At 47.0% G+C, this 11659-nt stretch overlaps 1 non-coding gene across 1 annotated transcript; it reads right to left on the bottom strand.

Annotated features, from left to right (window-relative positions):
- Window positions 1-9152: 9152 nt before the first annotated feature.
- LOC120975199 (U2 spliceosomal RNA) lies at window positions 9153-9344 on the bottom strand. The gene has a single exon (XR_005771023.1). It is a non-coding gene; the product is annotated as a U2 spliceosomal RNA (small nuclear RNA).
- Window positions 9345-11659: the final 2315 nt, after the last annotated feature.

The following is an 11659-nucleotide window of genomic DNA, read 5'->3' on the forward strand; positions in this document are numbered from 1 at the left end:
GATCTTTGCAAAGTCTTCTCAAGGGGGACCATGTCCGTGGACTAACGAACGTTAGTTTTGCTAAAGATCGTGCTTGCAGTGCTTGTATCGAAGGAAAGCTTCATGAGAAGGCTCACCCTCCCACGACTCTCATTTACTCGAAGAGGCCCTTGGAGCTCCTTCATTTGGATCTCTTTGGGCCTCCATCCTTTGATAGTCTTGGGGGTAGAAAATATTGCTTGGTAATTGTGGATGACTATTCTAGATACACTTGGGTGTATTTTTTCAAGAGGAAGAGTGAGACCCAACAAACAGTCATTGACTTTGCAAATGAAGCCCAACGTCAACACAATGGAAAGATCTTGACTATAAGAAGTGACAACGGCACCGAGTTCAAGAACTACACCCTGGATGAGTTTCTTAGTGATGAGGGGATCAAGCATCAATATTCCGCACCTTACACCCCTCAACAAAATGGTGTTGCGGAGAGGAAGAACCGGACGTTGATGGATGCGGCAAGGACCATGATGGCGGAGTTCAAGTCTCCATACAACTTTTGGGCCAAAGCCATCAACACTGCGTGTCATGCTTCAAATCGGCTCTATCTCCGCAAAGGCTTGAACAAGACTCCATATGAGATACTCACCGGTAACAAGCCCAACCTCAAGTACTTTCGGGTGTTTGGGTGTAAGTGTTTCATTCTCAAGAAAGGTGTTCGTTTGTCTAAATTTGAGACTAGAGCTCATGAGGGCATATTTGTTGGTTATGCTACAAACTCCCATGCTTACCGTGTTCTCAATAAGTCCACGGGACTTATTGAGGAGACGTGTAACGTGGAGTTTGATGAGAATAACGGCTCCCAAGTGGAGCAAAGTGGTACTTGTGATGTAGGTGATGAAATTCCTCCCCAAGCCATAAGAAGAATGGGTGTTGGATATATCCTACCCATTGAGGAACCCCTTGTGGCCGAAGGAGAAGGACAATGCTCCACTCAAGTGGAGCCATCACCAACCCAAGACCCACACGCTTCCGAAGAACAAAGTGAAGGCCCTCAACCTCATGAACAAGATCAAGGGCAAGATCAACCTCAAGATGGTGGTGATCCACCAAATGATGCCCAAGGTCAAGTTCCTCCCCTCGAGCAAGTTCAAGATCAAGAACAAGCTCAAGACAACACTCAAGATGATCAAGTAACCCCTCCTCACTTCACTTCCGAGGAGGAATTGGAGCGTCGTGCCGCTAAGATCGCTTCCAAGCTCACCACCAAAGGTCATCTCATGGAGAATGTGGTTGGAAGCCTAAGAAAGGGGGTAAGCACTCATAGACAATTAGCAAACTATTGTGAACATCATGCGTTTGTTTCTTGTGTCTAACCCCAAAAGGTTTATGAAGCACTCGAGGACCCGGATTGGCTCAACGCCATGCATGAAGAACTCAACAACTTCGAACATAACCAAGTGTGGAAGTTAGTGCCAAGGCCAACCGGGAATCATAATGTCATTGGAACCAAGTGGATATTCAAGAACAAGCAAGACGCTCATGGAATCATTGTTCGCAACAAGGCTCGTTTGGTGGCACAAGGCTACTCCCAAGTCGAGGGTATCGACTACGGTGAAACCTTTGCCCCCGTCGCTCGCCTTGAATCTATTCGTTTGTTGATTGCTTATGCTTCTCATCATAATTTCACCTTGCAACAAATGGATGTGAAGAGTGCTTTTCTTAATGGTCCCATAAATGAGTTGGTATATGTCAAACAACCCCCCGGGTTCGAAGATCCCTATTTCCCCGATCATGTGTATCAACTCCACAAGGCGCTCTATGGCCTTAAACAAGCCCCACGTGCGTGGTATGAGCATCTTACGGAGTTGTTACAAGATCGTGGATTCGAAATCGGGAAAATCGACCCCACTCTTTTTACTAAGAAGGTCAAAGGGGAGTTGTTTGTGTGCCAACTATATGTTGATGATATTATTTTTGGTTCCCCTAACAAAGCCTTCAATGAAGAATTTGCCGCTCTCATGACCTCAAAGTTCAAGATGTCTATGATGGGAGAGTTGAAGTTCTTTCTCGGATTCGAAATCAAACAAAGAAGAGAAGGAACCTTCATCAACCAAGCCAAATACACTCAAGACATGCTGAAGAGATTCAAGCTAAGTGATGTCAAGCCGGCTTCCACTCCAATGCCCACCAAGTGCCAACTTGACATTGATCCCAATGGTAAAGCGGTGGATCAAAAGGTATATCGCTCCATGATTGGATCCTTGCTTTACCTTTGTGCATCTAGACCGGATATCATGTTGAGTGTGGGAATTTGTGCACGGTTTCAAGCCGCACCTAAGGAAAGCCACTTTGTGGCGGTCAAGCGAATCTTTCGATATTTGGCTCATACCCCAAACTTTGGCTTATGGTACCCAAGAGGAGCAAACTTCAAGCTTGTAGGTTATTCGGACTCCGATTGGGCGGGAGACAAAGTGGATAGGAAGTCCACTTCCGGAGGGTGCCAATTTCTTGGTTGCTCTTTGGTAAGTTGGTCTTCTAAAAAGCAAAGTTGTGTGTCTCTCTCGTCCACCGAAGCAGAGTATGTGGCAGCCGGGAGTTGCTGTGCACAACTCTTATGGATGAGGCAAACTTTAAAGGATTACGGTGTCATTTGTGACAAAGTGCCTCTTTGGTGTGACAATGAAAGTGCCATCAAGATTTCTCTCAACCCGGTGCAACACTTCAAGACGAAGCATATTGAGATTCGGTATCACTTCATCCGGGATCATATTAGGCGAGGGGAGATCGAGCTCAACTATGTCAACACTCATGATAACCTTGCAGATATTTTCACGAAGCCATTGGATGAAGCAAGATTTCGCGAGTTAAGGCATGAGCTAAATATCATTGATTCGAGCAATGTGGTTTGAACCTTTGCACACCCCTCACATTCATTGTGCATTCTTGTCTAGGTGTAGGCATGGACTTAGGGGGAGTGTTGTTCTCTCAATGAACTCTCCCTCCCCCCATAATGCATAAACTAATCTCACTCTTTCACATTAGCCATTTTTTATGGTACTTGTGCTTCAAAGACGAGCTTTGGTCATGGGCCCAAGGATAATTCTTCGTGGTGCCATACCAAGTGACTCAAACATAGGTGGCCTCGGCCACCGCCCTCTCGTTTAGAGGCGTGTGATTCTTGTTCTCTTGCTGGTGCTCTTGTTGGTCTTCTTGCCGTTGTTTCCCGTCTTTCGTTTTGCGCCATAAGTGTTGAGTCTGGTTTGAGTTGCGCTGGGCGGTACTACCGTTGTGAAGGCGCGGTACTACCGCTGGAGCGGTACTACCGCTTATGTGGCTAAGCGGTACTACCGCCCACCACCACGGTACTACCGCTGAGGGGCGGGGCCAGGGGGTTAAGTCGTGGGCAGGGGTGGTTTCCTCCCCCATACCCATTTGCTTCGTCCCCTGGTTCCTCTTCCTCTCTCTCCAGCACCATCTCACCGCGGGAGGGCTCCGGCGGCCCTCCGTCTCCGGACCGTTCCTTCCCATTTCCTTCGGTGGAGTCGATCCCCACCTCGTCCTCTTGCCATGGATGCCAGTATTGCCCCCGTTCCTCTTCTCTTCTTGTCTAGTTTTCAAATCTCGCGTTTTAGGGGCAATAGTAGTTGCATCTCTAGATTTTTGGCCAAATCTAGGCTTGAGTAGGATGGAGAAGGTAACTAGACTCTTTGGATTGATGTTTGGTAGGTTTATTTTTGAATTTGGCATCCCCGGTAGTGCCGGATCTGACCACGGCAGTAGGGATCCACCGTGCCCCGTCTCGGGCGGTACTACCGCTCATATGGCGCGGTACTACCGCCGGAACCGTACTACTGCTGCGGGGGCACGGTACTACCGCTGGTGCGGTACTGCCGCTGGGCAGGCACGGTACTACCGCTGGATGCCCAGTTCTATTGTTTCCTACCACATGTTGATCCATATTTGTTGTGTTTATTTGGTTTTGATCCCTCTGTCTGGTTGTTTCTTGTGTCCGTGTGTTTGGTTCCAGGTGATGAACATCCTGAGCAGCAAGTCCGCCGTGTCAACCCAGGGCGTTCAACGTCAAAGCGGTACCGCTCATCTGAGACTGCAGGTGGTTCTTCCAGTGCTCCACCACCGCCAGGGGGTGCTTCCTCTAGTGCTAATCCTCCTCGCAAGAAGAAGATTGCCAACCGACCGAAGCCAAGTGGCAAGAAGGTGACTGAGATGTCTAGCAAGGAATTCTGGGACAGGCGTCGGCGCAACCCATATGAGGAAGACCAAGAACCCAACCTTGTCAATCGCCCGTTCTGGAACCGGTTTCAGTATGCCACATACTTTGATGTGATCAAGGCTAAGAAGAACCTCTTTGTCAATGTTCATTCCATCAACACGGATGCTATGGAGAAGGACCCTGAGTACTTTGGTGATGCCCTTCAGATGTGCTCTCAGTTGAACATTCTCAGGATCATGCAGTTCAACAAGGACTTTGATGCAGATTTGCTGGCACAATTCTTTGCCACTGTTCACCTAGGAACTGATGCAGATAGGACTCTGACTTGGATGACAAATGGAAAGGTGCTAGCTGTCAAGTGGCAGGCCTTCATGGGGCTGCTTGAGGTGGAAGATCAAGGGCTCGAGACTCCAGTCGGTTCTCGTCCTCACCAAAATGTTACCTCCACTCACAAGCAAGCCCTCTGGCCCTACTGTACTCGGAAGGTCAACCCTGAGACCAAGAAGGAAACCTATGAGTTGTCTGCCTATCTGGACATCCTTCACCATATCTTCCGCGAGACTCTCTTCCCTCGTATTGGGAATCTCGACATGGTACACTCTTATCTTGTGGACATGCTTCTCTTCTGCCAGCGTGAGAAGGAAGCAAACACTAGCGAGTCCCTGGACATCTCTCATGTCATGTGGTCTGAACTCCTTGCTGCTATTTCTGAGCGCAAGTGCCCAATTTATGGTCCGTTCATTATGTTGCTTATTGAGAGGGCCTGGAGACATACCTATCCTGAGGAGCAGCTGGAGACTGGAGAGTTGGTTTCTCATGAGATCAAGCATCTGAGGAAGAAGGATAATTGGGGTAGGTCAGGAGTTCCATCTTCTGCTGCTGCCATGGAGACCGAGGACGAGGCTGATGCCGGTGATGAGGATGAGGATTATGTGCCTCCTGGGACAGAGCCTTCTGTGGCAGAGCCCTCTTGGGCAAAGAAGCTCAAACACAAGATGAAGAAGCTGTTCTGCATGGAGTCTCACGGTCAGTACATGACTCATGTGGCTGAGAAGAAGGCAACAGGACGTTACAATGAGCTTATGCGTCAGATGGGTGCGACTGTCACCAGCGGCTCTGAGGGTCAGATCACTGAGGAGGAGGAGTGGATCCAGCAGCACTGTCCGTGGACCGATTCAGATGCCGAGCAGTTTCCGGGCGAGGACGGCAGTGCAGATGATCACGGAGAGTCCTGGTGTTCGAGATCCTCAGCATGCTCTCACCTGGAGCCGTAGGTCAGCTCTTTGCCCCTTTTGGTGTCTCGATGCCAAAGGGGGAGAGAGTTTAGGGGATTTGCGTCGTTGTGTTGCGAGTGTGTCTTTGCCTTTGTCCTTTCGTTGTGTGCTACCTTGTGTTTTGCTTGGTTTTGTGTTCAGTGAGACCTTAGTTCAAGTCATATGGTGTGAGACATATGCTACCCTATCCTTATCATATATTTATCTTTGTCTCTAGTCATTTGATATCTCATGAGTTACATGCTTCATTATGTCATATATCCTGCTATCTTGTATCTCGCTTAGGTTGTTGGTCTCTAAAATACAAGGGGAGTGTTGATCCTAGTATGTGTGTCGTGCAGTCCAAAGCACTTATCTTGATGGCACACATCTAGGGGGAGCCCGTCTATATTTTAGAGATTTGGGGTTTGCTTATGTCCTTTGTCTTTTCCCAGTTGTGCAAATCCCGTATTGTCATCAATCCACCAAAAAGGGGGAGATTGTAAGGGCATATTTATCCCTAAGATGTTTTGGTGATTGATGACAATGCTTTTACGGACTAATCGTGTGCATTGAGTGTTTTTCAGAGATTCATCCTTTTGGCACGAGACGATTCCCTCCCCTCGGAGCTTGAAGCGAAGACGGTGTAGTCCTTTCGGATTAGTTTGGTGGACTAGTTTCATAGGGATCACCGTACTATCAAGAGGGGGTCCGTTTTGGAAAGGCTAGGGCGGAATCATCACGTACACTTCCTTTGCCCCTCCCTCCGAGCCTTTCCGTTTCGATGATGGGCTCGTTTCTCTTCTCAGTGTGCTCTCTCTGGTCCCAGCGGTAGTACCGCGGGCCGGAGCGGTAGTACTGCTTGGGTGCTACAAGCGGTAGTACCGCTCTGGAGCGGAAGTACCGCTGGTAGCCCCCAACTGTGTGCTCTCTCTGGTCCCAGCGGTAGTACCGCGGGACGGAGCGGTAGTACCGCTTGGGTGCTACAAGCGGTAGTACCGCTCTGGGAGCGGTAGTACCGCTCCAGAGCAGTAGTACCGCTAGTAGCCCCCAGCCGTAGTACCGCGGTGGTCTCGTGCTAGTACCGCCTCGATTCGAGGGCTCTTTTTCGTGTCGGGTTTTACGGTACTGGCCGCGGCAGCGGGGGGCCGTAGTACCGCCCTCCCACCACGGTAGTACCGCTGTGGGCCAAGCGGTAGTACCGCGAGGAGGAGCGGTAGTACCGCTTATAGTGGCAAGCGGTAGTACCGCTGTCACAGCGGTAGTACCGCTCTGTCCGGGGCAGAAGTGGGGGTAACGGTTGGCTTGTTCCCCCCACTATATAAGGGGGTCTTCTTCCCCAAAGTTGACCTACCTCTTCCCCCAAAAGCTCCATTGTTGCTCCAAGCTCCATTTTCGCCCGATCTCTCTCCCTAGCCAATCAAACTTGTTGATTTGCTCGGGATTGGTTGAGAAGGCCACGATCTACACTTCCACCAAGAGAAATTTGATTCCCCCCACTTATCCCTAGCGGATCTTGTTACTCTTGGGTGTTTGAGCACCCTAGACGGTTGAGGTCACCGCGGAGCCATAGTCCATTGTGGTGAAGCTTTGTGGTGTCGTTGGGAGCCTCCAATTAAGTTGTGGAGATTGCCCCAACCTTGTTTGTAAAGGTCCGGTCGCCGCCTTCCAAGGGCACCAATAGTGGAATCACGGCATCTCGCATTGTGTGAGGGCGTGAGGAGAATACGGTGGCCCTAGTGGCTTCTTGGGGAGCATTGTGCCTCCACACCGCTCCAACGGAGACGTACTTCCCTTCAAAAGGAAGGAACTTCGGTAACACATCCTCGTCTTCACCGGCTCCACTCTTGGTTATCTCGTTCCTTTACTTACGCAAGTTTACTCGTGTTATATCTCTTACTTGCTTGCGTGCTTGTTGTCATTGCATCATATAGGTTGCTCACTTAGTTGCATATCTAGACAACCTATTTTGATGCAAAGTTTAATTTGGTAAAGAAAAGCTAAAAATTGTTAGTTGCCTATTCACCCCCCCCCCTCTAGTCAACGATATCGATCCTTTCACACGTCAACTGGACTCCGTTTGGTATTCCTTTTCTGTAAAACTCAAAAACAAGGAAAAAAACATAAACTGGCACTGGGCTCTAGGTTAATAGGTTAGTCCCAAAAATCATATAAAACAGCATATAAATGCATATAAAACATCCAAGATGGATAATATAATAGCATGGAACAATCAAAAATTATAGATACGTTGGAGACGTATCAGCATCCAGGTTCCGCTATTGGTTATTGACCGGAGAGGTGTCTCGGTCATGTCTACATAGTTCTCGAACCTGTAGGGTCCGCACGCTTAACGTTCGATGACGATTTGTTATTATATGATTTATGTGATTTGGTTACCGAATGTTGTTCGGAGTCCCAGATGAGATACGGACATGACGAGGAGTCTCAAAATGGTCGAGAGGTAAAGATTGATATATAGGACGATGGTATTTGGACACCGGAAGTGTTCTGGGAAGCACCGGGTACTTATCGGGTCACCAGAATGGGTTCCGGGCACCCCCGGCAAAAGATATGGGCCTTATGGGCCAAGAGGGGAAACACACCAGCCACAAAGGGGCTGGTGCGCCCCCCATATGGGCTGGCCAAATTGGAGAAAGAAAGGGGAAGGAGGAAAGGAAAAAGGGAATAAGATTCCCCCTTCCCCCTCTTCCCTTCCTAGTCCGAATAGGAATAGGAAAGGGGGGAGGCCGAATTGGGAGGACCCCAAGTAGGATTCCTCCTACTTGGGGCGCCCCCTTGGCTGCCACTCCTCCCCTCCAACCTATATATATGTGGCGGGGGGGCACCGCTAGAACACACAACAAACATTGTTAGGCGTGTGCGGCGCCCCCCTCCACAGTTTACGCCTCCGGTCATATCTTCGTAGTGCTTAGGCGAAGCCCTGCGTGGATCACTTCACCATCACCGTCACCACGCCGTCGTGCTGACGGAACTCTCCCTCGACACTTTGCTGGATCAAGAGTTCGAGGTACGTCATCGAGCTGAACGTGTGCAGAATTCGGAGGTGCCGTACGTTCGGTGCTTGATCGGTTGGAACGAGAAGAAGTTCGACTACATCAACCGCGTTGTCAAACGCTTTCTCTTTCGGTCTACGAGGGTATGTGGACACACTCTCCCCCTCTCGTTGCTATGCATCTCCTAGATAGATCTTGCGTGAGCGTAGGAATTTTTTTGAAAGCATGCTACGTTTCCCAACATAGACCATATCTACACAAACACCATGGAAGCGAAACAAGATCCTCCCCTCCACCTGAGAAACAAACAGAGGGGGGGGAGGCCATGGCTTCACCGGCGTTCTGCAAGGGAATCCGTCGTTTGAGTTATGTAGCTTACAAATGATACCATTCTTCTAAATGTGAATACAACCACGCGAACTTGTTTACATATAACTTATAAACCTGAATTGGGGGAAGGGGGAAGGGGAGGGGTTGGTATATCATGGTTTTTCGATGCTAGAGCACCCAGGTCAATGTTGCGACATACCGAACGTCGGTTACCTTGTATGAACTAACATATGAATTTAGACCTCGTTAGAAATATGTTCTGATATTGATGGTTGGATTAATATTTTTTTCAAGTGAATATTTACATATTTTTTAAGATTTTATTTTTACTTTTATGTTGGATTGAGATGCTCTGGCTCTAGTAGTAGTGCAACGTTTGGACCAATACGTGAGAACCCATGTACCAGGCTCATATATAGATCCTCTCCCACACAATAAATTAATATCATATGGACACGATGGTCCATATATCAGATATTAAACTAACAAGAACGGATGTTACACTTCATCTTAGCAAAAAGGTCGAGAAAGTATGGTTTGAAACATAAGTGTGCCCCTCCTTTTGTAACCTCCTCGAGTGACTCTTGGCTCTTAGCCAGATGATAGTCCTAAAACAACATTGAGATTATGACATTGGAAGAACAATCATATTGAATCGACCCAAATTTGTCTACTATGAATTGAGTAATTTCATGTATAATTAATTATAATAACACGGAGTGTTAACGTGTGATTTTGCTCCTTAGACCATGCGAGTATCGTGGTCACTTCCGTACGGTGAGCTTTGGGGTTGCTCAAAGGTCACTTGTAACATGGTGATCATGAAGACAACTTACTGGTTCATCGGAAAGTTTGACAACGGACTAGATAGGTCAAGAGTGGGATTTGCTCCACCGGCGCGAAAGGGTCTTGCCTCTCCATCCCGGACAGCAGTGGCAGGGGCAAGCTCTCACCAACACATGTATTACTGCTCTTAATCCTCTATTTATCTGAGAAAATTAGCAAGATTTAGTTGATTTGGCCCAGTCTAACATTATATGACTAGTTTGGCCCCCTCTACATTGAGTTTCTGGCTCCGCCACTGCCGGCCATAATCGTAGGCATCAGTGGTGGCTATAGCAAGAATAGGCAGCTGCGGCGGAAAGTGGTGGCCGCACGGGCGGGATGAGAGGGGGCGAAACTTTTGCTCTCGAAGGCGCGGCCAAGTAAATTTAGTAGAGTTGGGCTCACTTTTGTAGTTGAGGAGTAAAAATTATCCTCCTCCAACCGTTTGAAGGTTCGGTTAGGTGTGGCTAGCTGACTAGTTTCCTCCTCTAAAATCTTATTGGGAATGTGTTAGAGATGCTCTAAGCATGATGACATAGTTGTAACAGTTTTAACATACTCCCTCCGTCTCAAATTACTTGTCGCTCAAATGGATGTATCCCACTATTTTAGTGTTAGATAAATCCATTTGAGCAACAAATAATTCCGGATGGAGGGAATATGAAGTTGGACTCGATGCAAAAGCGTCTTGAATAAGGTAGTCTGCACCCACAAGCATGTATGGCGACATAATAGTAGTAAATAGTTTTACAGATCAAGTTGAACTTGCAAACCAAGCGACTAACATTACTCAAGCTAATAATAATCTAACACTTGCCCTCTGCTAATTAGATGTCCCTCAGCTGAGACTGAGAAGCACAAGTGGAAACACCGTGACCAGCACTCGACCAGGAGCTCAGGATTTTAATGAGAGTTGCAATGCCACTGCTTGTAGCAAGCTGTGGCGAAAAGAAAGAGAGGCGAAGTTAGTCAATTTTCTTACACAATATTCAGAGGCAGTATCAAATCATTTAATTAAATTTTATACATATCAAAGTATCATACATCTTATATCGTAAAGCCGCATCAGCTAGCCCTTCTCTTTGATGCAGAATATCCATAAGTAAAAGAAAAAAGAATCGATTAACAAATGGAACATTGAATGGGGGACTCAAGGCTAAGGAAATTAGGAAGCTAACGGTAAAGGGTGTAACAGTATTTAACATGAAGTGTACGGGTGCATAGGCCACAAGATGGTACTACTCCTAAGGGTAAATCTAGGATGGTTTACAAAGTAGCAACAGCATAAAAGGACGAACAAATAACAAGAAGATGATCACAGCTTGTAGCAAGTATGATGTGAGGTACAATACTAATTAGTAGCAAAGGCAAAGTGAGTACAAGACACCAACTTTACATTTGTTACAGTTGGCTACCTCATATGACAATGTGGGACTAAAATTAAAAGGGGAGGAATGGTCAAACGTCAGTTAAGAAAACCCTATGCAGAAGTGGGATTAACTAGAAAAATTTCATGGAAAAAAATAAACAAATAGATTTAATGTTACCTTTCGTTGCAGGAATCTTCTAATGGGTGCTCTTGTCAAACAACTCGGCGGTGTATACCAGCTTTCACAGATTCATCTGGATATTTAGAAGTTCCAGACATCATGAATATATAATTGACAGAGAAAAGAAGCAAACTACACAAACAAATTGGAAACTGGAAATATAATACTCCTAGTAAAAATAGCTTGTAACTGAAAGAAGAAATTAACAACAGGGAAGTCGGAGGGGAAAAAAGTTTACCAACAATATCCACCAGCCAGGTTGATAATGATGCCTTACATGGTTCCCCTGACAATGAACAAGGATACTTGTAATTACAAAATTGTATTGATAAATCATTTACTATAGTATGCGAGTCAGATAATACGATACTATTGAGCATTATACCTAAAGAAGTTCCCTCGCATTGACTTGAAGATGGCAGGCTAGATAAAGCAAAGAGCATACATTATCTTCTGGATGCTAAAAACCAGAGA

Source organism: Aegilops tauschii, chromosome 2 (assembly GCF_002575655.3).
Source record: "Aegilops tauschii subsp. strangulata cultivar AL8/78 chromosome 2, Aet v6.0, whole genome shotgun sequence".
Lineage (NCBI taxonomy): Eukaryota > Viridiplantae > Streptophyta > Magnoliopsida > Poales > Poaceae > Aegilops > Aegilops tauschii.